At 37.1% G+C, this 23345-nt stretch overlaps 1 protein-coding gene across 1 annotated transcript in view; it reads right to left on the bottom strand.

Moving 5' to 3' along the window:
- ANO6 (anoctamin 6) overlaps window positions 1-22305 on the bottom strand; it is a 78362-nt gene extending 56057 nt beyond the window's left edge. Inside the window, exon 1 of the mRNA XM_026072426.1 lies at window positions 22239-22305. The gene's annotated coding sequence lies outside the window, so the exon portion shown is untranslated. The remainder of the gene's footprint in view (window positions 1-22238) is intronic.
- Window positions 22306-23345: the final 1040 nt, after the last annotated feature.

Below are 23345 nucleotides of genomic sequence, written 5' to 3'. Positions count from 1 at the left end.
ATTGACAAATACAAGACAGAGTACCATGTGAGGAAATGGCAACTACTGTCTGTATCGAAACAGTGGAAATACTAATAATGAGGGGAGAGTACCATTAATAGGTGGGTAAGTCTGAAGAGCTGGAGTAGTCCCTGACAACCAACTGTAACTGGAATTAAAGCCACTGTCCCAAGAGGGGTTTTATGTAGGAGTCAACTTCTTAAGAAGTTCGGGCCTCTGTCTCTTGGTCCAAAAATTCTCTCCTGACTTTTGGGGAAAGAGGAGGGTGACAGATTTATGATATCTTGTTTTAAATACCCTGGAAGATCAAAAAGGTGGAGAACTGACACCACAAAGGAGCTTCTGTACTGAGGAAAGAGTTTGCTTTTCCAAATCTTTACACTTACCCAGAAGGGTGAAGCTATCATTATAAACATTACAATGAGCTCTGTGGCTATAAACAAAGAAAGATTTGAATGTATACTAGTTAGAGTAGAAAACAACTGCTTTCCTTCCAGTTCTTTTATTTATATCAGATTTTAATACTTTTTTTCTAAATTAATCTAATAACTATTATTAAACTCTCAGAACTGATCACAACCTATTTTAAGGGCTAATCTTAGCACAATTTATTTTAATTATTTCAATTAAATGTAATAAATATTCAAGCCACACACTTGCTGAAATTTTAAGTGAAGTAAAACCACTGCAAAAGCGAATTTTTTCTGGAAATAGAAACTGGTGAACCAATATGCAGGTTTTTGATGGCCACAATCTCTTTTGCTAGTGCAGAATATTTCTTTATTGTAATTTATTCCATATGTTCAGCTGAATGTATAGGAGTTCTTTCAGATCTAGAAACTAATTGGGAGCTGAAAAAGCAGGAACATGTATTTTCCTCTTCAAATTTATGAATCAAACAAGGAATGAGACAATGAGATCCACAGTTCTAAAACAGAATTAATCAAGGCAACTAACTTCTTCCATGTACTTTCCTTGTTAAATATATCAGCTTTAAGCATAAAATATTCATGATGGACTTGATTCTTACATATCAAGTCACACATTAAATAACCTCATTAAATTGCAAAAACAATTTTAACCCCAAAAAATCAAATTCTCCTTAGCTAGGAAGATATCCAAATCTAATTTCTGTCTCCTTTCAGAGTAAACAAATAAGCACAAACAGTAAAGAAAAGAATGCCTTAGGTTATCCTTTCAAAATGTAGGTGTGATCTTTCTACCTTACTCCTTGCTAGGTATCAACATTATTATCAGTATTTTCTCCATTGTTAAGGCTCTGTCTGGGTTGAAGCAACTTTCGCAGACTAGTTGTTCTCTGGGCTACAGTCATTTCTCCATTCACACACAAGGCCAGTCATTATGATCACAGATTATAGTTCACCTCATTCCACCAAAATACTATAAGCTTGCACTTAATAGCATCCATTCTTTTAAGTTTAGTTATTTTATTGAAGTGTGTTTAAATTATTTGCTCTATTTTGTATCTGTAGATCTTATTTGAAGAATACAAGCTACAGAAACCCATGTTCTTCACTTTGTGAAAAATTATGTATTTAAAGTGAAATTGAATTACTTTTATAACAGACAATACTTTATGATCTATTACTTATAGTTAATAGAAGATCTATATAGCTGCCTTCAGCGTGAAAGTCTTGTTCTCTTCTTAGGGTCCTCTGAAGTCTAACAGTACATGAAAAAACAGATGACTACTAGCAATGCCAAAATGGCTTTTCAAGCTGTAAATAAATTATGTTCTTTGTGCAGTCACACAGAGCAGATCTGCAGGTATTCTCAAACCCAAACCTAATCTATGCCACATCATAAGAAAAGCATTGATTTTAATTTCAGATGTACAAGCATACCCAATATGAAGCTATACAGACACTACTGAATCACAAAGGAAGTGAAATGGCTGTCTTGGAAGATGATTCTTTTTTGTTTGAAAGACTGTTCTTTCCATTAAGTTATCTTTTCTTACAGCTGTGCAAACAAAGTATTGGGAACATGTGGTATGGCATTCAAAAATAAATACTCTTTCATGACTAACCCTAAACAGAAGGAATGTTTAGTTGCTAATATAATGTAAAGAATATTGCTAATCTAACACCCCATTTCCTGAAGCAGCTAGCTCAGTGTCGAGGTAGCTCTCAAGAAAAAGAATAAGCAATTAGGAGACAATTATAAAATAACAAGTTAGACTCAGCGGAAATTATTCTGTTGATAGCACTGTCTAAATACTTAAGAGGCATTGGGTTAGAAGGTTTACAGGCTCAGTAACCAAACTGTCACACAGTACTTATGTGTCCAGAGCTCAAATGGACAAAAGATCACTTTCCACTGAAAGTGGGACACTTGCCCAAAACCTATGGCAAAAATCCTAATAATTTCAATGAGACCTGTTATTGCCCCAACTTCAGTTTAGAAAACAGGCACTGGGCTAATGTCTTTTTAGTTAAAATTCTGTGGACTGAGAAGAATCCACTGAAACACAAATGCTGGCTCCTGGTCTTCACTGGTGTAATGCACACCAGAACCTAACTGTCTGCATGTATTTTTCTCTCATTTGTACACAAAACATCAGTTGACTGCATATCAGTGCAGAAATTCAGCTGCTAATTAGACTATTCTAAAAGCTTTTTATGAGGCTAAACAATTTACCCACCTTCATCTGAAATGGCTGTCAGTAAGAATTATGTCAGCTTTTGTCTATCAGCAGGCCATATACAGACAGAGAAAAAAATGTTTTTAGAATATGTTGACTAGCACATCTAGCCTGCTATAATTTTAAGCAACATTTTTTTAACTTTCTGTTTGTATACTGAATGTATACATGCAAATAGCTAGCTTTGTCAGAGTATGAAATACTCTGAATATGGAGTATCCCGAAAATGGAATAAATATTCCAAAAATTGAATAAACTGACAATTTCAAAAGGCTTCAGATTGATCCAGGCCCATATTCCAACCTGAGATTAATTCCTGAAAAGATGATCATTCACTTTTCTCCACATGTATCTTCTTACAGTCTATTAAGTAATTTAAATATATTAAAATGATGTAACAAATGGTCCTCTTCAAATTTTTGATTTGAGGGCTGCTTCATTTTAATTATATACAGAATCAGGTAGAAAGCTGCTGTAGTGTTGACTATCAAATGAGTCTTTCTCAAGGTTAATTCAAACTATGTCAGAGTGTTACATACTGAAAAAAGAATCTTTATTTCTTTCATTTTTTCAGTGGTGCAAACATTGTCATTCATGCTGTCCAAATAAATCATAAGTTCTTTCAGTTTCTAGAGCTAAGAAAAACAATTACTTCAATCCCTTTAAGAATATAAGACAGAAGGGATCAGCTGGGTCACTGAGTCCAGCACCTGCTTACAGACAACTCTGATCTTTAGTTTTGCTGGCAGGTTCAGAAAAAAAAACCAACAACAAAAAACTTTACTTAAAATAATTCCTTTAAGGTTGAAAAAGTAACCAGGAAGAACAGGTTGACGTTTTTTCTCTTGTAATGAATAAAGTCCAGGCGGCAGAGAATGAGACACACCAATTCTAAAAACCCAAAGGACATTAGGACAGATTTGCAGAAGGTATTAGGCATGTAAAGTTACAGATAAATTCCTGCTGAGGTATTCAAAAGTGTCCAAGAACACTGACAGTTTTTAAGCAAAATTATATCAAACACCTACCAAACACAGCATATGGTCCTTAGTGACCAGGACCAACCTCTCAATTTCATTAACTACAGTTAATATTTCTCTTGTTTATTAAATTATTTTAAATGCAAAATACATTTTATAGATGCACTTTCTTCTTATGTATACAGCATATTTGTGTAATGTAACTAATAAACATCTTTGAACGCTGTTTTTCTCTGTGGTTAACTGAATTCCAGTTACCAACCAAATGTATCTTAAAACAAACCCAGAGTAAATAGTTATTATTTAGTAAATAAGAAAAAATCATTCAACAAGAAATTTAAAATCTGAGCAAATGTATATTGAACTATATATCTGCTTAAATGAATGTGTGTCAATGGGATTAAAGAAAGGAGGTAGGCACATAAAACAGGATTTGGGAGTAATCAAAACATCAGGCCCAAAACTACAACCCAAAACCATGCGTGTGCAGCTGCTGGTTAACAGGACCCTCCCTAATTAACTGTAATGCATTGCAGGCATTGCCCCCGGTGAGTCACCAGGGTGCAGGCTCGGTGCAGTCCGTACCGTGCCCTCTCAGTCTGCAACATCATTATCAAACAGAATGCAATTTTACTGGTTTAGTCGCTACACCAATCAACAAGAATTTCTCTTGGAAAATCCTTCTAAATATAAATTCAAAACAAGATTAAAACTGGATACAGGTTGCCTACTTGTTATGGCCTGACTGAAATTGAAGTAAATTAAATTACCAACTTTAATCATTCCACTTTGGTTGATATTGCTCTACATTGTAGAATCTGGTTTTCAGGGATTTTTTTAAAAAATGGAAAATTATAGCCAAATGTGTCAACAGATCAGTAAGGTTCCAAATTCAGAATCACACACACAAAGATACTTCTTTCTCAAGACTGCCTATTGTTACTGATGCTTATTTTAAAGGAGACAAAGGAAGGGATTGGGTCCCGGTCTTCCCATTCCAGAAATGGTTCTTACTACATGAAAGGTAAAAGGTGCACAGCAATAGCACTCGATCTATCACAGGAGATGCTGGTGGATTTTAAAGCAAAGGATATAATGTTTCATTATAAAGCCCAGATTATTATTCTTTTTCTTCAGGACCCTACCTCCTTTTGTACACAAGATGGATCTGCTCTGAGGATGAGTCCAGGTTTGGTCAACAAGAAGGATTTGTCTATCCAGACCCTTACCTTGTTTTTCCAAGAAGATGGAGAGGATATAGTGACTGCAGTAAGACTGAAAGGAAAAAGGATTGTCGAAGGTTGTCAAAAAATTTGAGAACAGCCTTGGAGAAATGGCCTCTGCCCCAGCTTCTGCAGATAACTCACATGTGATGCTTGATCAAGCTACTTGAAAAACTTTGCCTAGCTTGCCATGGCAAAGCTAACTTCCCAGGGTGTTACGACTGGAAAACTCAGCACTTTTACAGTAGGGTGGTAGTCACTAAGTTAGCTGGAGAAGTGTGGAGCAGTACTTGGAACAATAAGATATGGAAATGCTCTTATTTCAGAAAAATTACTCCTAAAGTATTTGTGATTAGTGAGCACTTTGACAACTTCGTATCAAACACAGAGCCACATCATATCATATCATATCATATCATATCATATCATATCAGAGCCGTATCAGCCATAAAAGCAGGATGGTGTTAATACTTGATTGTATGGAGGTTTTTGAAAATTCATTTCTGGTGAACCTGCAGTAGATGTGTGATATTGCTGCTGGTGGTACTGGGGCTCTGCAGACTGGGACTTTGCAGATCCCATTTGGAGGTGTTTTAAAGTCTTATCACTTCAGTAGCCTGCAGGCTTATCACAGGAGTCTAGATTCCTGAAACTTCAGCTCTTCCTAAAAAGGGAAGCTGGGCAACTTTACACTCACATCCCTTTTGGATATAGCATTCAGATATGGTAAGAATGTAAAAGAAACACAGAGGAAATTAATAAAAATCTGTGCTGTGCAATGTTTGGTTAATCCGAGTTAAACAAGGCTTGGAGCCATGCTCTTAATGAGGAAGATAAAAAGAAATCTTCAGTTACTACCAGTTTACTGAATGAGGCAATGGACTTAGAGGAAAAAAAGAACAGTATGATTCTGTAATTAAAACCTAACATCACGCATGCAAACAAATGGGAGGAAAATTGAAGTTGCCTGGGCAACGTTAATTCTGACATTGCCCAACTTCTAAGTGCTTGACTTCGCAACCTTAATGTTAACATTTTTTAGATGTAATATATAATTATCCACAGCCAATTAGGGATGCTATGGCTCCTGTTGGTATCTGGTAATATTTACATTTAAATATGGAGAAAGATTACTGCTGGCTATATGGTATTATTTAATTATGCAGTCAGTTTAGAAATGAAATTATATCTGAAGCACTGGAGAGATTCCCTTGAGCAGAAGTGATGGAACAATTATTACTGCAATTTGGCATGAGAAAACTTTGCTGAAAATCTAGAATTTCACCTAATCAGACAATTTGATTAGTGCTCCATGTGTAGGAGCACTCTGAACTGCTGATGAGTAATTTTAAAGTGTATTGTAAGAAAAGTAATCTTAATAACTATGGACACTTTTCCTTAGCAACTTGCATATCAAATTGATTAAGTTTTAAAAATCAGTACAGAATAATCAAATTAGTGGAAATTCAGTATCATGATGGAAAACCGGTGTGTGTTTTAGCTTATTTTAATCACTATCAATAAAAAGTTCTGGATGCTGTTAACAATTCAATTCATGACACCCAGCAACTAGGGCTAGGCAAGTTCTGACAGCTTCATGCTAAACAGCTGTGGCTTTGAAAACACCAAGGGATCTAAATTACTTTCTATGGAAAGAGGCATCAACAAGAAGGACGTATGTGTGCACACAGCTTTCTAGTAATGTTAATGTGGGCAGCGTGATAGGTAAATAAGTTCTCGCTGCCTGGCATTGAAAAGTCCATGGTATAGCAAAAGAAAAATAAACATATGCCTATTAAAATACCAACTCAAGAAACCTACAAACAAACACATTTGGAAAATAGGAAGGCAATAAGAGCAAACTCCAGAGTGATGACGAACGTTTTCCCCAGACTTTGGACTTTGAGAACCTGGAGGTTGAAGAAGCATCACAACAGTCATTACAGTCCTTTTACAAGGCAAGGATGGAAAAATGCAGTGGATTCCTTTGAAGAGAGAATGCCACACTGAAGATCCTGGTCATTTCACTTCCGTCACTGGTAAAGAGCCAACAGCTTTAGGTGACATCTGAATGAACAGATCAGACATTGCACCTCTACAGCACCAAGATTTGAGCTTAGGGAGGGCTGAGAATGCCACAAGCTTTCCAAGTTAATGCCACCCTCAGGCTGCACCTTTGGCTGCAATCATCTGCGAACTGGCTGGTGAGCCTGATTAGTGCTTTGTCCTATCTAGCAAATATAAGAAGGAAATTCACTACTTGCCTGTGGTCATTTAGCTACAGGTCTTAGCACTAGCTCCTGGCTTTTGCTCCTGGACAGCCTGCCTCCTCTCAAACCTCAACTTTATGTTATAAATGAGCCTTTGGCCTACAGCCTGCCTTCTGTCCATGTTCTTGCTCTGCCTTTTGGCTATAAGGCTGTTCACTAGTTTTGTACAAGGTCAGTGCTTAATCACAGAGCCAAGGAATAAAAAGGGCACATAAGAACACAAGAATATTCTTATAGGTCATCTCAGTGGTCCATCTAGCCCGTCCCCTGTCCCCAAGAGCAAATGGCGCCCTGTGTCAAAATAACCATTCATGTTCCAAGTGTCAGATGAGGGCAAGGAGACAGTGAAACACCCACAGTATATGTTCAGAGAGAAGCAGTATTTTTGTATGTTAAATCATTTGACATCTTTTTAATCCCTGAATTTCTCTCAACACCTTTTGAACCTGCAACTTCTTCTTATGATTTTTGGCAGTGGGAAGAGCAAGGACCAGTAAGTTTTGCTTTCCCTCTGCTCCATGAGGTGGGGCTGGCACAGTAGAAATAAAATCTTCTCAAATGTAATGGGCATACATATTGCCACATACTCCAAGGCATTTGCCAGAGATACCTGAGGAAAAGCATCAACAGGGCTGCACATGGGATAGTGAGTGCTTTGTGAGTGCTCTGAATAAAACCAATGGCCAAGACAGCTTAGAGATAAATGCTACATTCATTTGCTGCTGTTTGCAATGATGTTAATAACATGTTGAATATCTAGATGTTACCTATCTATTATGTTACCTAAAGATGTACACTTATAAACAACACATAGAGTAGGATCATCCCCTGGGTAATGTCATACTTCAGATTTCAGCGCGGTGACCTGCCACTCTTGTGAATAGGCTGTTCAGAGCTGGAACAGTGGAGGCAGCTTTAGACCCTGTAAAGTTAGTATATGACAGTGTGGCATGAAGTGCCATTTGTAGACTTCTCTAACAACTGGTGCACCTTCCTAGAAGATTAGCCATCCCAGAGTGAGAAAGGTCAAGGTAGGAAATCATATGGAAAGAATGCAGGTGAATTTAAAAGCACAAGTCTCCATTTGATTGGCAGGTACCATACAAATATGGACAATATGTATTTTGATAGTTTATTTCAGGAGGAAAGAAGTCAGGAGTACACAGTAATGATGCTGATAAAAAATGATTCGCTTTGAATCTTAGATACTATCCAGCTATAACAAAACCAAACAACAGGAATAATACAGAGAAAAAAAGCCAGACAGAAATCCTCTTGTTTTCCTACTATCTCAGCCAAACCACAGCGTAATTCCATAAAATTAAAAAAAGCCCCACAAAAGAGGAAACACAAGCTTTGCTTTGGAATGCATGGAAAGACATTTTACTTCGGTATCTAAAAGTCCTGCTAAACTATTTCACAATGTTATGAACATATTAGATAGCAGTAACATGGAAACAACCACAGGACTTACATGGAGCTTGCTCATTTCATTCAACATTATGGAGATTTTCATAAAACTGTAACTAGTGCTGAGAGGCCCAGCCACATCCTCCTTCACAAAATCAGTTCTACTGGGATTCTAATCCATTTGTTTAAAACTGTGGAAGTGAGAGGATATAAAAAAACACAGTTTTCATCCGAAAAAAGCAAAGCAGCCTCTATAGAGTTGTTTTTCATTTAAGTTTAGGTAAGACAGCTTGTACATCTCTGGCAGTAGGCAAAAAGCAAGCATGACAGGCTGTTAGGACACTAGTCATAATCTTTTGACATGGGCTATGCTGAGTTTTGTTTTATTTTTAAGAGGAGATCAGAGTGGTTTTACTGCAGATTCTGTTTTTTTGTGTGTGTGGAGGGAAATAAAAATGACCATCTGAAATGTGTGAATCCATCTCATAGACTCTAAGGCAAGAAGGCACCAAAAAGATCATCCAGTCTGACCTCTATAGTACAAGCCAGAGGATTTCACCTCCTACCTCTTGTGTCAACTCCAGCTACTTCTGGCTGAAGGAGAACAAACTTCTTAGTTCCAAAGATTTCAAAGAATTACAGAGTGACAGAAGAGCAAGAAGGAGATCTCTTGAAACTCAGAGCAAATTAGGATCCAGGAAACCATCAAGGAAATCTTCTGTTTATACATTACCCTAAGTACATAATTAACAAATAAAGAGGTTGACATATGGATATATTCATTCATAAATCAGAGAAAAATTACACAAGCTTTGAAACAGACACTGCAAGCAAACTTATGCAAGCAGAAGAATCCCAAGACAAATTAATATCCATTTACTCTATGCTGTTTTTTTAGGCCTAACTGTATTTCTAAAGCAGAACTCATAGTGACATTATATTTATACCTCTAAGTTTACAATGTAAACTCCATTTTGGAGAGATTTAGCATTCAGCCACTCTACCAGGTTAATAGTTTTCTTGAAAGTCCTTAGAGTAACAGACTGATGGAGATGTTGCATCATACAAATCAATCTCATAAATATTCTGTTGCAGCAGAGAAAATGATAGATTCTGCTCTCTCTTCACACTGCAGAAGTATCTGCCTAACCCCTACCCAGGAATATGGGAGGTAGAATGGAGGAGAAAGAGGAGAAGAGGGCTTGAGGAGGCAGTAGAGTACCTGGAGAACAACCACTTTTAATCTTTGCCTCAGGAAGAGATGATGACTCATAGCAGACATCAAAAAGAGACAGCAAGTAGGTGACCGTGTTAGTTGTGCCAGCCACTCTTTAACACAATCACGTATTGAGGAGACTTAGGTCTCTGTCAGGCAGAGAGCCTCTGGTGGCCCTAACTCCAAGCTGTGCCTGCAAGGCATGATCTAGCCCTTAATGAAAAACAAAAATATCACACACTTGAGGAACACTTAAGGAGGGAGTGCTAAATTCCAAGCCACACTTTCACAACTGAAAAGCTAATGTTTATTCTTCGAACGAATAATGCACTGATTTCAACTGCAATGTACATTCTAAAAAGCAGGAATATAAATTTGGGATTGAAACTTTTAGCTGGGATTTGCCTTGCTTGACTCTTCTTACTGTCCTATATCAAGGTGACATGTTAGAGGAGGGTCCGCAGATACAGAAAAATATGCATTTAGAAATGTACTGCCACTTTCATTTCTTTCATATTATGAAATGAAGCAAACAGATGTTCAGTTAAAAAAAGGTGGAAAATTCTCCTCATACACTTTCAGAGACAAAGAGAAAAAGGGCAAGGCTGATTCCCAAGCCACACATATAATTCAACATTTCAACATCTTTGAAAGTAAACTTTGCTCATTAGACTGCCAGCAATTTTTTTTAATATCAAATACATATTTTCTAACTTTTGTAGACTTTAGTTACCTATATTAGCACAGTTAGAATTAGAAAGCTGCCTAATCATGTAAAAGAAAGTTTTTTTAATCTGACTTATCATCAAGCCATCATTTATGGCCTGTATTCTACACAGACAAAACCTTAGAAATTCTAAGCACTTGCCATATCAGTCCCCTGTTGGACTTAGCACAGATGGGATATGTTCAAGATTTCAATGAATGTAAGATTTCAATGGTCACCTTCCCTCTAGTCACAGACTTTGGTTTAATTCATTTATCTGGAAAGTGGAGCAGTCCCTGAAACATGAAATCATGGAATGACTCTCCTCTCTTGCTCTTTGCTGCAGGTTGGCACATTGCCTGTGCAGTCCGGACACTAAAAGCACCTTATGTCACTTCTGAGTGATTTCTGTTTTGCGTGAGCCTACTCAGCTCCTAAGGAGTCAAACTCAGCACGCCGAAGGCCAAGAGAATCATTGACTCTAAGGTGACAGAATAAAAAGGTGAAGGAAATAGCAAAGGGGATGAAAAAGAACTTAAGACTCTTCCAGAAAGGAAATGGCATTGCTCTGCAGTTTATTTTTGCATGTGAGGAATTCATAAGAAAAATCCTGTTGAGCAGAATGATCACTGGGTTTATTTAGTGAACTCTATACAGTGAAACAAACAGAAACCCCTCTGATACACACATTTGGTCTTAGAATATAGGATAAACATCTACTCCCAAAACATTTAATTAAATTCTTCTCCGCTTAGAGGAAACAGGCAGAAAGATCAGGATCTACCAACTACTGCTGATAAATGGAGTATTGTTATTTAGACAGATATTCATCCTTCCATCATGAATAGCTTACACTTTTGAAGATAAACCACTGAAAAAAACCACTCTGAACAGCAATATGTAATCCCTGAGGGCTGAGACTGCAACATTTACACACTTAAATAACTTTATGAATGCTGACAGTTCCACTTAACTCAGAGGGATTGTTCTCATGTTTGTGTAACAGGCCTGCAATTTGTCCCTACTGAGACAGCTGCACAGAGATTAATAGCAGCCTGCTGCTTCTGTCTAGTTGGTCAAAACTTTTAGCTCAGAAGTTTAAGCTGATTTGTGAAGACAAGAAGAGCAAACTGTAGGTAATCCTGTAAACATCAGAATCCCTATCATGGGCTGAGAGGAGTAAGTGAAATTTTGACAAGGTAACAGCTATGAGAGGCACTAAATTACTTGGGTCAAATATCATAAGATGTCATTTTTTCTTTGTGTTTCCTTTCCCTGACAAATTTCAGATGGGTTGCTGGTGATATCTGACCTAACCCAGCTCATATTAAACCATAATATTGCTGATGCTTTAAAGGTGAAAAGGACAGAAACAAGAAGCAGCATAAGCTGTTTGGCATTTTTGTGCAAGCACTCCACCTTCCCTGTCTAGATCAAAGGGGTGCCCAGAACCTGGCCTAATAAAAAGGCATATTTCCAATCACTGAATTGCTGAAAGACTGACATATACACTTCAGTGGGGACAGCATAATTAACCCTCCAGTCAAGAGTATGATAAGCTAGTTTTTTCACCTACTCCAGAGCTGAAGTACATCATTCCATAAATGCACCTAGACTTCTGCCAGTCCAAGTGTCTTCTTGAATGTGAAGGGGTTTTCTTCACTGCTTAAAATAATGTTTTTTTTACCTCAGAGCAACTAATCCAAACCAGCTGTTCTTATGCAGGAAATATAAAGAAGGCAAGGCACTTTTGCTTTTGCCATGAGAAAGACTTGCCAAGATCAATCCCAAGTATATTGGCAAAATTACTGCCCTATTGCATGGAAACCTAGTGTGCCTTGCCTTCAGGGTGTTTTACGGCAGGACAGCCAGTGCACAGTAGTTGCCCTGAGCTACAAACACAGCTTTTTCAGCAGCAAAGATGAGCCCATGGTGTTCATCACCAATGTCAAGCCTCCATGCAGCTGTGGAACCTTTTCATGAAGATTTGAAATGATCAAGCAAATCGTAATTGCAAACGGGTGTTTGGTTAGACTTTAATGCCCATGGATCAATGAGCTATCTAATTTTGTAGTCTGAAATATGTTCATAAAATTATGCTCATTGCTTTTAAATTTACATGTCTCAAAGGAGAGATATTTGAATTTCTGTAATGAGTTTCTTTGAATGTTTGCTTTAAAGTATTTTCTTCACTCAGCTGTTATGCTGTGTGTATACAGGAGGGTCCCCAAAAGATATTTTAAATTACTTTGACTATGAAAGTATTAAGTTTGAAGTCTGAAGCTATAGGCATTTATGAGCTACTTGTGTGTGTATGTGCATAGGCTCATGTCTGTACATGTTCCCAGTGTTGGACCTAAGAGTTTAGAAGGAAACTATATACTTTTGTTTCCTTACCAAGAAATATTTTGTAGTTTCAGCTATTAAAAGACTCTTCAGACTTTCCGTCCACTGGCTACAGCATGCAAGATAACCAGTTTCTACATAAAACCTTCTTCTTCTTTGAATGAGAGGTCTAAAGATAGTTTGTTTTTCTGGCAAACACCAATAACCTTACAAAAACATATGGAACTCTACTTGGCTGGACTGCATTGTCCTTGAAACTTTTTCTCTTCTCATTTTATTAGCAGTAAGGCACTTGTAAAAAACAAAACAAAACAAAAAAGCCCCCAAATACAGCATTAACTCATTTAGCCTTCAAGTCACATTGATTTCTTCACTTTTTTTATTTAATACATTACATGTCTTAGACTTACCACATAATATAGGGGTATTTGCTGAGCTGATTGTCTTAAGCACAGCCATCATTTTATAAACTGTCCTTATGTGCATATTCCTACCTGTCTTTTATAGACAACAGAATAATTAAATGGATTTAATTATTTTTCCTAGAATTTATCAGTATACACTGAGATGATGAAAGATTTAATAAAGATATTACCTTCATTAGGGACAAGTTCTGCATCCTCTACTATGAACAGCATTTACAAAAATAATCCTATTCCCACTCTAGTCAATGGGACTACTCACAAGGGTAGTATGCACTGTTTCTCCCGATCTTTGTTCATTATTGCCTTTAAAAACTCCATTAGTCAACTTAAGAAGCAACACACAGAGAGAACAAATAATTTTAGCAATATGACACACAAGATAATAAAACTCTCTGGCAATGTTAGAGCCCTCTGGATCATCATCTCAGTCTTGTTTTGTTAAATGTTATTATCTCTAACTGCACTACTAAACCTAGAGCAATGGAAAATTTTTGCAAATAATTTATGGTATGGTCTATTTTTTCTGCTGGATAAATTACCTACAGACACAATGTGATTTTTACTATACATTAAAAATATCAATTATTTCAGTTCACTACACATACAGTTCTATTACCTTATTCCCATGCTGCATCTTATTTTCCTGATGAACTGACTTGAATCATTATTCTAGTGCTTATAAATTCCTGACCAGATAAATAGGTGAATAGTTACATTGGTCAGTCTGACTCCTATGAATACTGTTAATTCTTTCCCTTTTTCTTTCTTTTTTTTTTTTTGTGTGTACCCAGGTCTCAATGGATATTTCCATATCCTTACTTAAAACTACCTCTTTCCATCTCTTCAGCATTCCTTATTTTGCCAGATTCTTCAGTCAAGACCCTGCTCTGTGCTATAGGACTCTTTACGCTGCTCCAAGTTCTATTCTTCACTGCAAACTTCAGACTCCCTCTGATGATAGCAATAAACCCCAGCACCTCCACCAGGGTTGCTACACTGACAACATTTTATAATGGGCTCTCATACTTTCCACCCTGATCCAGATGACATTTCCTGTATTTGTCCCACAAAGAACCCATAATCTCTTTTCACCCACTGAGAAGTCACCAAATACATCCCCTTCTCCTGCCCAAAATTCATTAGCTCTGGCACCACCACAGCACAGGAGGCGCAGTGCCTCTTAACAGAAGGGCTCCCTCTTTGCACTCTTTTCACTCCTCCTTCTCTCCTCTACCCAGCGAAGATTTCCTCTTCTGGCAGAAATTTCCCAAAGCAGTAACAGTTGAGGAATTGTCCATGGATCCCTGCTGCAGCAGTGAAGGCAAGCACTGAGATCTTCGTGTAGACATCCTGATGGTCAGATGCATTTCCAAAAGATCCACACAAGCCACAAGCCCACAGGACAGAAACACTCTGTAAATGCCCAAGTTATCAGACACTCAACCTAGGGTATCTGCTGCAGCAACCGTTTTCAAACAGCCATTGGACAGAAAAGAGGTGGTGACTGTTTTCTACAAGACTGGAGTAGTAGTTCATTCAGATGACTGTACAGTAAGCAGTCTCCTATGCAAATATTTAATGTCCCATGGTAAATCACAACTAAAAAATGCTGAATAACCTGACTAACCAGATTAATGGAGTTGGGGAAATCTCTCCACAAGAAACTGAAAGGAAGAGAAATTGTAAAAGAAAAAGAAAACCTGCTATTGGTGGCAGTTACTACAAAACTTTGATTTTCAGTAATGTCAGATGAGTATTGCTGATTAGTGGTTTAGCTGCAAAGTATTTAACGTAAATGCTAAATTGAAGGGTTCAATCTTATTCAGCCTTTATACAATATTTTGAAACTAAGCTGCAATTTCTACCACATGAGGCATAAAATCAGTTAAAGAAGAATGTTTATGCTCCAGCAGACTTGTAACTGCACTGCTTAAAGTTCAGTCAATTTGTGTTTTAATATATTTTTCTTAATTTTCCAATCTGGATCTAGTATTAATTAAAGATATTTAAATGTGGTCTCTTCCCAAAACCATTTGGTCTTGCTGGTTCTTCCTGATAACAGGGTCTATGTTGGTCTGAATCCTACCCTTTTACAAACACAGCATACGCATTTTATTAATATGGCTACTCCCATTAACAAAACCAACTAGACTCTGCCTATTTCATATTCAGTAATATTATGCCCTTCAACAGTTCAATTGCTGCATAGGAAACAGACCATCTGTACTGATAAGGTTTGGAATTGAAAGCTTTATGAAGAGGAAGCTGTCCTGACATATATGCAGCATATGAATGGGAAAAAGGGATGGTGCTGCCATTTGATGGTATTAAGTGATAGAAGAACATGTACCAGGCTGCCTGACACAAATGAAAAAGTGAGCTCTCTCTTTCCCCTGCCATTTGCCACCCAGCAGTCCATCCCTGATAAACCAGCCACTGCTTTAGGAGAGTTACCTTCTCACTGGCAGAGTTCTAAATCATGTACACACAAGCAAGGGGCCTGAGCACACCTCCCGACTGCTTTGGGGAAGGTATCTGACACGTACAGAATGAGGTTGGGAAGTAATTCTGAATCCTGCAGAAGAGTTGGGACTGCTCAAAGATGAAATCTGGCCATCTTGAGCTGAAGGGGAGTTTTTCTAATTAGTTCTACTGGTGCTTCCGGATCTCATTCCTGAAGTCCATGCAGGAAATCATGCTTACTGTTCTTATCACCAAATGTGTAGAGTTTGGGACAGATGAAAACAACAATTACAGGTAAGTTGTTGAAACAAACAAAAGTATATTTCAGATGGCCATATAATTCCCCAGGAAGCAAGCAATATACTCATCCTGTCATGAAGCATACAGACAAATGTGGGATGCTTGAGTACATCATGAAGGGTACAGAAGACAAAAGATTCTACACTCAAATGTTTGCTTTCTTAGATTTATTATCAAAAAAAATCTATTTTTGATGACATTTAGTATGACTGCCAGTTTTCATTTCCCACAGAAAACCATAGCAATAAAAACTTCAAGAGTACTGTGTAGCTCTTTACAGCTTTGTATTCCTACCATGCTGCCACTAATACACCCCAATGAATTATTATTCAAATAATGGCCAAAATGCCATGAACACGTAAGTTGCCATTGTAAGGTGGTTGTGGGGTGAATTCTTCTTTGGTAGCCGAGTCAATTTATGCTGGCTTGGCATGTTTCTGACATTACAGCCTAAGTCTTTCATTTCAACTTTCAGATTCATCAAATCTGAATTCTTAGCACAAAAAGTTAACAATGTACTTATGGGCTTTCATGTCAGCCAGTTCAGGAGATGAACAAACACTCTATTCAGTGGGAAAACTTCTATCTACATTCACAGTGAGGCCTGGACTTGAATCAAAAACTTACTAAAAGTTACAAGTGATGTCAGGCACATGCCTTGGTGAAATGCTTTTTTAGTTTATATTAACAATACAAAACAAATATCTGTTTAATAATATATCTACTGTATAGACCAATACTTCGTATTTGTTAGAAAGGATAATGCCAGAAATGTGCACTAAAGCAGTGATGACAGTCAAGTAAAAGAAAGTTGACTTTTCCTATTCATGAAGTTACAGAGTTCAGCACTTGCTTAATATTTCTGTCCCCACCTTTTTTTTCTGAATACAAGAACAATAAACAACCCAAAACCCAGGTGCCATTCTTCAGTGCTTCTCCTTGACATTTACACCCTATTAAATGCATTGTCTTGTTAAATACACACCTGCAGTGGCTCTATAGGCTTAACACCTGCAACACTTTTTTCCAAAGTGTTTCTTATATCAAGCATAGCATGTTTAGTTTCATTACCTTTACCTAATGCTATAAAAATGAACAACTCTTTTCTGACCTACCCTAGTTAATCCCAAGCTCAGGCTAATGTTTATTTGACTTTTTTAGTGGGGTACAGAATGTACCATCTCAAACTACAAAACAATAAAGGAAAAAAAATCCAGCTTTCTTTCTAAGGGAAAAGCTGGAAGACATTACAAAGACTATGTAATTTATGAAAGGTAATTGTTCTCGTGCAAAATCACCCTTCTGTTGTTTTTTCAGTGTGGCAAGAACATCAGCTTTAGTATCAGTTCCCCCTTGGGGCTTGCCACATGTCTAGTGGCAAACTACACCTTATTGCCACAGCATGCAACCCATCCTTTTCTAGGAAACGACAAATACCAAGAAATACTAAGATAAAGTGATTTAAATGATAACAACTTAGATGAACTTTCCATGCTTATAATAACAGGTCTTATTCATAAACCACATTTAATTAATTTTGAAAGGTCCATTTATGTTTTATCAGACTCTTACTGTTGAAGATGATGTACTCTCATCACTTGTTTTTTAATGGTTACTATAGTTTATAAAACTGACTTAATTTAATAGAACAGCACCTGTCATTTCCTGTTAATAAACGTTTTCTTGAGCCAACATCCTCCTTTTGACAGGGCCCAAAAGAGAGTTTCAATTCTGTGGACAGACTAGCTTATAACTAATCTTGAGAATTTGATGAGTTCTTTCAAAATGTTATATTCATAGAATATTCCCTGCAATATATATAGTAAAATATCACATCCGCCATCTCCTTTCCCATATATATACAAGCAAAAATATCAAAAATCATGTAAGTTACATCTGAGCAAATATTTTGTAAACCTGTCTGAGACTAATAAAACAGATAAGATTGTGGCTTCCACATATGCCTACTGTTTGGGACTGATTTCTGATTTTTGGACCTCACGATTTTTTTCTAAACAAAAAAAAATATGTTAAGAACTAGCATTACCAAAAAGCTAGAGTTGTATTTTTCATTGTTTTTAGATTGATGATTCTTTATGGCAAGCAAGATGTTTTCATGATCTCTTATGTTATGGAAGAATTAAAACCTATTACAACAAACCTAGCCCATTTACTTGTTCTGCCTGTGTTTTCAAGGCAGATGGTCTCTATTACCACTGTAAGGTAAAAATACGAGGGAAGTGAAATTGTTGTTGCTCTTGACAATAAAAATACTTTCAATGATTTAAAAGCATCTAGACTGCTTTCTGAATCCTCTCGAAGGATCATGTGACCCACTGGCTGGCACAAACTCTGTTATGCCATTCACAGATCAGCCCTTTCATGTCTCTGGTCTCCTGAAATTCAAGCTCTCTACCACAAATTTGATATACTGCATAAGTTGCAAATCAACTAATAGTAGTGCATTAACATTTTTTGTGACTTTTTGATAGTGACTTTTCGATGGCATTACTTTCAGTAAGTGTGACACTATGGAACTACTAGCCAGGAGTCCTGTACCATATAACGCAAGCCTGATTGTTTCCTACATACCAATTTTAGATAAATTTTCTTTTTCTGAAAATAATAATGCTTGAAAAGCAATTTAAAAATCTAGCATGTTTAGCGTAATGGTTCATAGGGTGGTTTTCCTTTTAAAAGAACTTGTGAGATGTGTAAACAAAGATAAAACTTTAAGGAATCACCTGTGATATACATCTGACAAAATTAATCACTTGATCAATAACCAGGAGAAGATACAAAATTATTACTATTAAAGTTGTACAAATGACACAAGTTAGTACAATGGCCGATAACAATTCAGTCCTACAGACTGAAGACTTATCTGTAAACTGAACTCACATGCTCAGTACAGTTAAGTCTGAAATGTTACATCTAGGAACAAAGAATACTCTCAAAGTACAAGAAGTTTAAAAAGAGAAAAATCTTGCAAATTCTCCCGAATTCCCATCTGATTCTTAAAATTTTATGAGCTCCTCCAGAGTTTATGAATTATAAACAGCTACAAAACAGTAATTATATTGTAGTTAAATATTTATACTCTAAATGTATTTTGATTTTTGTATTATGTATATTATGATTTTTTGTAGAAAAATCATTAAATCACAGTTAAAGTGAGTGGTACCAGTGGTGCACAGCTGTTCAAATACGGTCATACTCAGTAACAAGGCTGTTACTTGTGTGTAGTTTGGATTCAGTGAAAGGGAAATGGGTGGAAAGAGTCAGAAAGTAAGAAGACTGAAGTAAGAAGGGAGAAAGAAATGTATGTAAACCATTAGGTAACAGAGATATGAGGAAGGACATGGAGGCATGAGAGGTAGTTAAAATTTCAACAGCATTACAGGCTAGTATTTTCATTCTGGATTTGTATATGGCTTGGTAGAATACAGTCCTGGTTCATGATGAAGATTTTCCTGCAGCCTCAATTGTAAATCAGAATAAATAAGACAGTGAGTCTATGTTCCTACTTACTTATGTTCTTTGTCTGCTAAATGCACATATACAATAAGTTCTGCTTCACAGAAGACCAAAAAAAAGAGAGATCAAACTCTAGCATGCAAAGTTGTCTGTCTTCACATACGAACTAGAATGGTGTAGTCAACTGAGTTTAGAACTGGGGAGTAGAAATTTTTGATTCTCAGCTTATCAGACATATCCATCCCACAGTCTTCTTCAGGACAGTGGGTGACTGAAATGTGCCACAATAATTTTTATTGTGATTACAAATCAGAGAAGAAAAACTTAAGAAAACCAGGTGTGACAAGAGTGGACTGGGGCAGTCCTGCTTATCATAGAATAAGGTATGAAAGGAAAGGTATTGTCCTTTCAGAAATTCTTTTTTTTTTTTTAACATCTCCTTACATATCCTTGCATGTTAGAAAATTATCAGATACATGCACCTGCTGCTGAGTAGACCAATTTTAAACATCCCGCAGTTGGGGAAATTACAATTAATAAATTGCAGGACAAAGTTAACTTCATTTTTCAGTCAAGGAATCTTAACTATTTAGACTTTTCCTTGGCTTTAGAATACTTTTATATGTAACTGACCATTTTACAAAACCCTTAATGCATATATTGGAGTAATCTGTAGAACACTTTCAGTATACAGTATGTTCAGTTTGGAGTACAGTGTATGATATCAATAACATTTGCAGGGTGAAAATGAGAAGCAAGTCAAGTTAATGAAGCTAGTAGGACCAATTAGAAGCTCTGAGAAGGCAATATGATAAAATTCAGCACGTGTCATGAGGAAGCAAGCAGAGGAGAACAGAACAGTGAGCAAAAGTAATGAGGTGAAGAATAGCTATGTCTGTTCTTCACCATTTGTATTACAACATCACCCCTTAGGACAAGATGCCCATTGAACAGTGAGCCACACAAAATTGGAAGAAAAGAGGCTGGAGAAGAATGCTATCCCACAAATGATTTTAGGCTGCAATTCCACAAATAATTTTACTTGCATAAACTAGCACTGAAATAACCAGTCCATCCTCCTGCTTAGCCTGCCTGTTCATTGCCACATCCTCCCTGCTTCTGGCCATGTCACCTCCTCCCACATGCCAGCACACACAGTTGTGTGCTGTGCAGTGAACCAAACTGGAGATATACACCAGATAAAATCCAACCTGGACAGTTCACCATGCAGAACATTTGGTTTGGTGTAAAGGACAGGGCAGTGTGAGGCTGGGAATGGGCAAGTCAAGATAGGAAGAGGGCAGGGCTTCCTATTTCAGCAGCAGGGCCAGATTGTGTCACCTTACATTAGACTTCAGTTAAAGACTAAGATTAATGTGATGGATTCAAAAACAGACAGGAAGTCAAAGCAAATAAGCCACAAATACAAAAATATCACTGCTAATAAAGAAAGAAAACAACTGTTCAGAAAATGAAGTAAGAAATTGCTGGAAACAATTGAACTAGTAGCTGGCAAAAATGCATAAACAATAGCATGAAATACTTTTCAAAAAGAAGACCCAAACTCCTCAACAGCACAGTATCTGGATGGCATGACAAGAAAAACCTAAGCATGTGGACATCCATAAACTGGTCATCTACAAAAGAGGTTTCAGTGATTATTGCAGCAGTTTCATAAGACAGGAAGATGGAACTCAAGGTTCAAGGATAACAACTAGAAGTTACATCTGTGCAAAACCAAGATAACAAAGAGTTAGTAAGGTGCTAACATAATATCACAAGGAAAAGTGTTTTATGCAGAACGGCTAGTAAGAATATATGACTCTGTTATTGTCTTCAGACGTTAATTCTCTTGGAGAGAGCACTCAGATATTCTGTAAATCCCAACACATAAGCAAACTAATTTAGATGTAGTATGAGATTTGGCACCAGGGAAAGAAAAATTTTGCAGTTTATGGAACTGTCTGACAGTTTTTAGGCAGAAAATAATACATTTGGAGAATTTTAACTCCTGTGGCAACCATAGCTCAGTGTCCTTCCCACCACTTCTGCCTGGTAACTAGATTATCTCAGAAACAAATTGATGTCACTAATGTAACAATCCTCTTGAAAACAGTTTGACTCCAAAATAAAAGTTGCCCATCTTGTTAAGCACTGGAAAAAATGTTTCTTTCAACTTGTTTAAAAACCTAGTTTGGGGACAAGATATCTTTCCTTCAGAAAAAAATCTCTGGCTGAAACAATCAATTTCAAAGCTATGTATGGCAGAGTGGTTATGGTGCTTTGCTGCGGATTTGGATTCATGAGTCCTGCTCTTTCTTTGGACTCCTGCCTAAGTCTGCTTCTGACATGAGAGGTCTGCTACTCATCAGCGTGGATAACCAAAAGCAGTTACATGCCAATGCAAGCCAGAGCACTCCTTTTGTGTGCTATGACTACAAATTTTGATGTGCCATAATAATGTTTTCCTGATGAGCTATGTGGGTTTGGGACTGATCTTGAATTGAACTGGAAAGAGCCCAAAAGAAGCCCTACTTATTTACTGAAGCAGAGATGGCTTTCTTGGTAAAAATGTAGATGCAAGTGGTACAATAAAACTGGAGGCAAATGGATGATCTACAAGTTTCTCAGATTAAATTAGCTCTCCTGTAATTATCTCTATAGCTAATCTAAAAACCTTGAGATTGTTACCCACGCAAGGCAGAACAGCAAACGTGACAGAGCTGTACAGTAAAATTTATTTGCATGACAACTTACGAAACCATTACTGCTCAGTTTTCAGCCAAGTTTACCACATACTGTGTTGATCCACACTGCTGTATCCTGCAAACATAACATGCAGCTCATGGTTAGCTGGCTTTGGGAACTGAACCAACCCCAAATCTGATACAGAGTCATGAGTAGGAAAAAAGTTTAGTTGTTCTCTGGGGTAAAGAATGGAAAGGAAAAGGCATGTGGTGATTAATACATTGCAGTGCTGATCCACCCCTTAATTAGGGGAATGGAGTCAATTCCTCTGTCTCACTTCCTATGGAAAACTGAATTTGTCTCTGGACTATTACTATAAACCAAAGGATACTCCCACAGCATCTAAAACATAGGCTAGTAATGTTGGAGAAAAGACATTCCCTGATTTCCACAGACCTTGGGTGAGGCTCAAACTTTATACGCTTTTGGACTGAACTAACTGAATAAAAGAGACAAACTGTAGTGGCCATTATTAAGGATTAGTATTTAAAGGCAACAAGAGTATCAGAGAGAGTTAATGTCACTAGATTTTTTAACAAGTACAGAAGTTCAGTCTCAATATTCAAAAAATTACCAAAATTCTGTACCTGTCAGTAAAATTATTCACAACCTTGTGAACAAGAATGAGCAGGAAGCCTATTTATTTGATGAAATTTATATATACAAATCTATCTTCTACTTGCTTGTCTAACTGACAGTTGTCTGCATTCCTTGTTTATTATATTTTAACAAGTAAGCAGAAACAAAAGGCTTCAGAATAACTCGGGTATTCTAGTTGGAAACAGCTTCTGAACTGATGTAAAACACTGTCTCTTTACTGACATGAATAGATCCCTTCAGTCTGAACCATCTGAGAACTAGCCCTTTTTGACTGTTTTCTGGAAATAATTTAACAGAATCCATTCCCACAGTAAACACAAAAGTAATTGTCCTAGGCTGCTTGCTCTTGGTACACGACTATCGTGCACTCTCTTTGAACTTCAAACACTCCGGGCATTTCTTCTGCATTTCTGGCAGACACAGCATGCATTTTTTCCAGCAGAATTTCTATCTTTCTACGCTTTGGCGATTTTCTCCCTTTCTTGTCCTTTTTCTTTTTTTTTTTTTTTTTTTTTT

Source organism: Apteryx rowi, unplaced genomic scaffold (assembly GCF_003343035.1).
Source record: "Apteryx rowi isolate R43461 unplaced genomic scaffold, aptRow1 scaffold_341, whole genome shotgun sequence".
Classification (NCBI taxonomy): Eukaryota; Metazoa; Chordata; class Aves; order Apterygiformes; family Apterygidae; genus Apteryx; species Apteryx rowi.
Note: the sequence above shows the minus strand (reverse complement) of the source record. Positions and strands in the feature narration are given on the sequence as shown.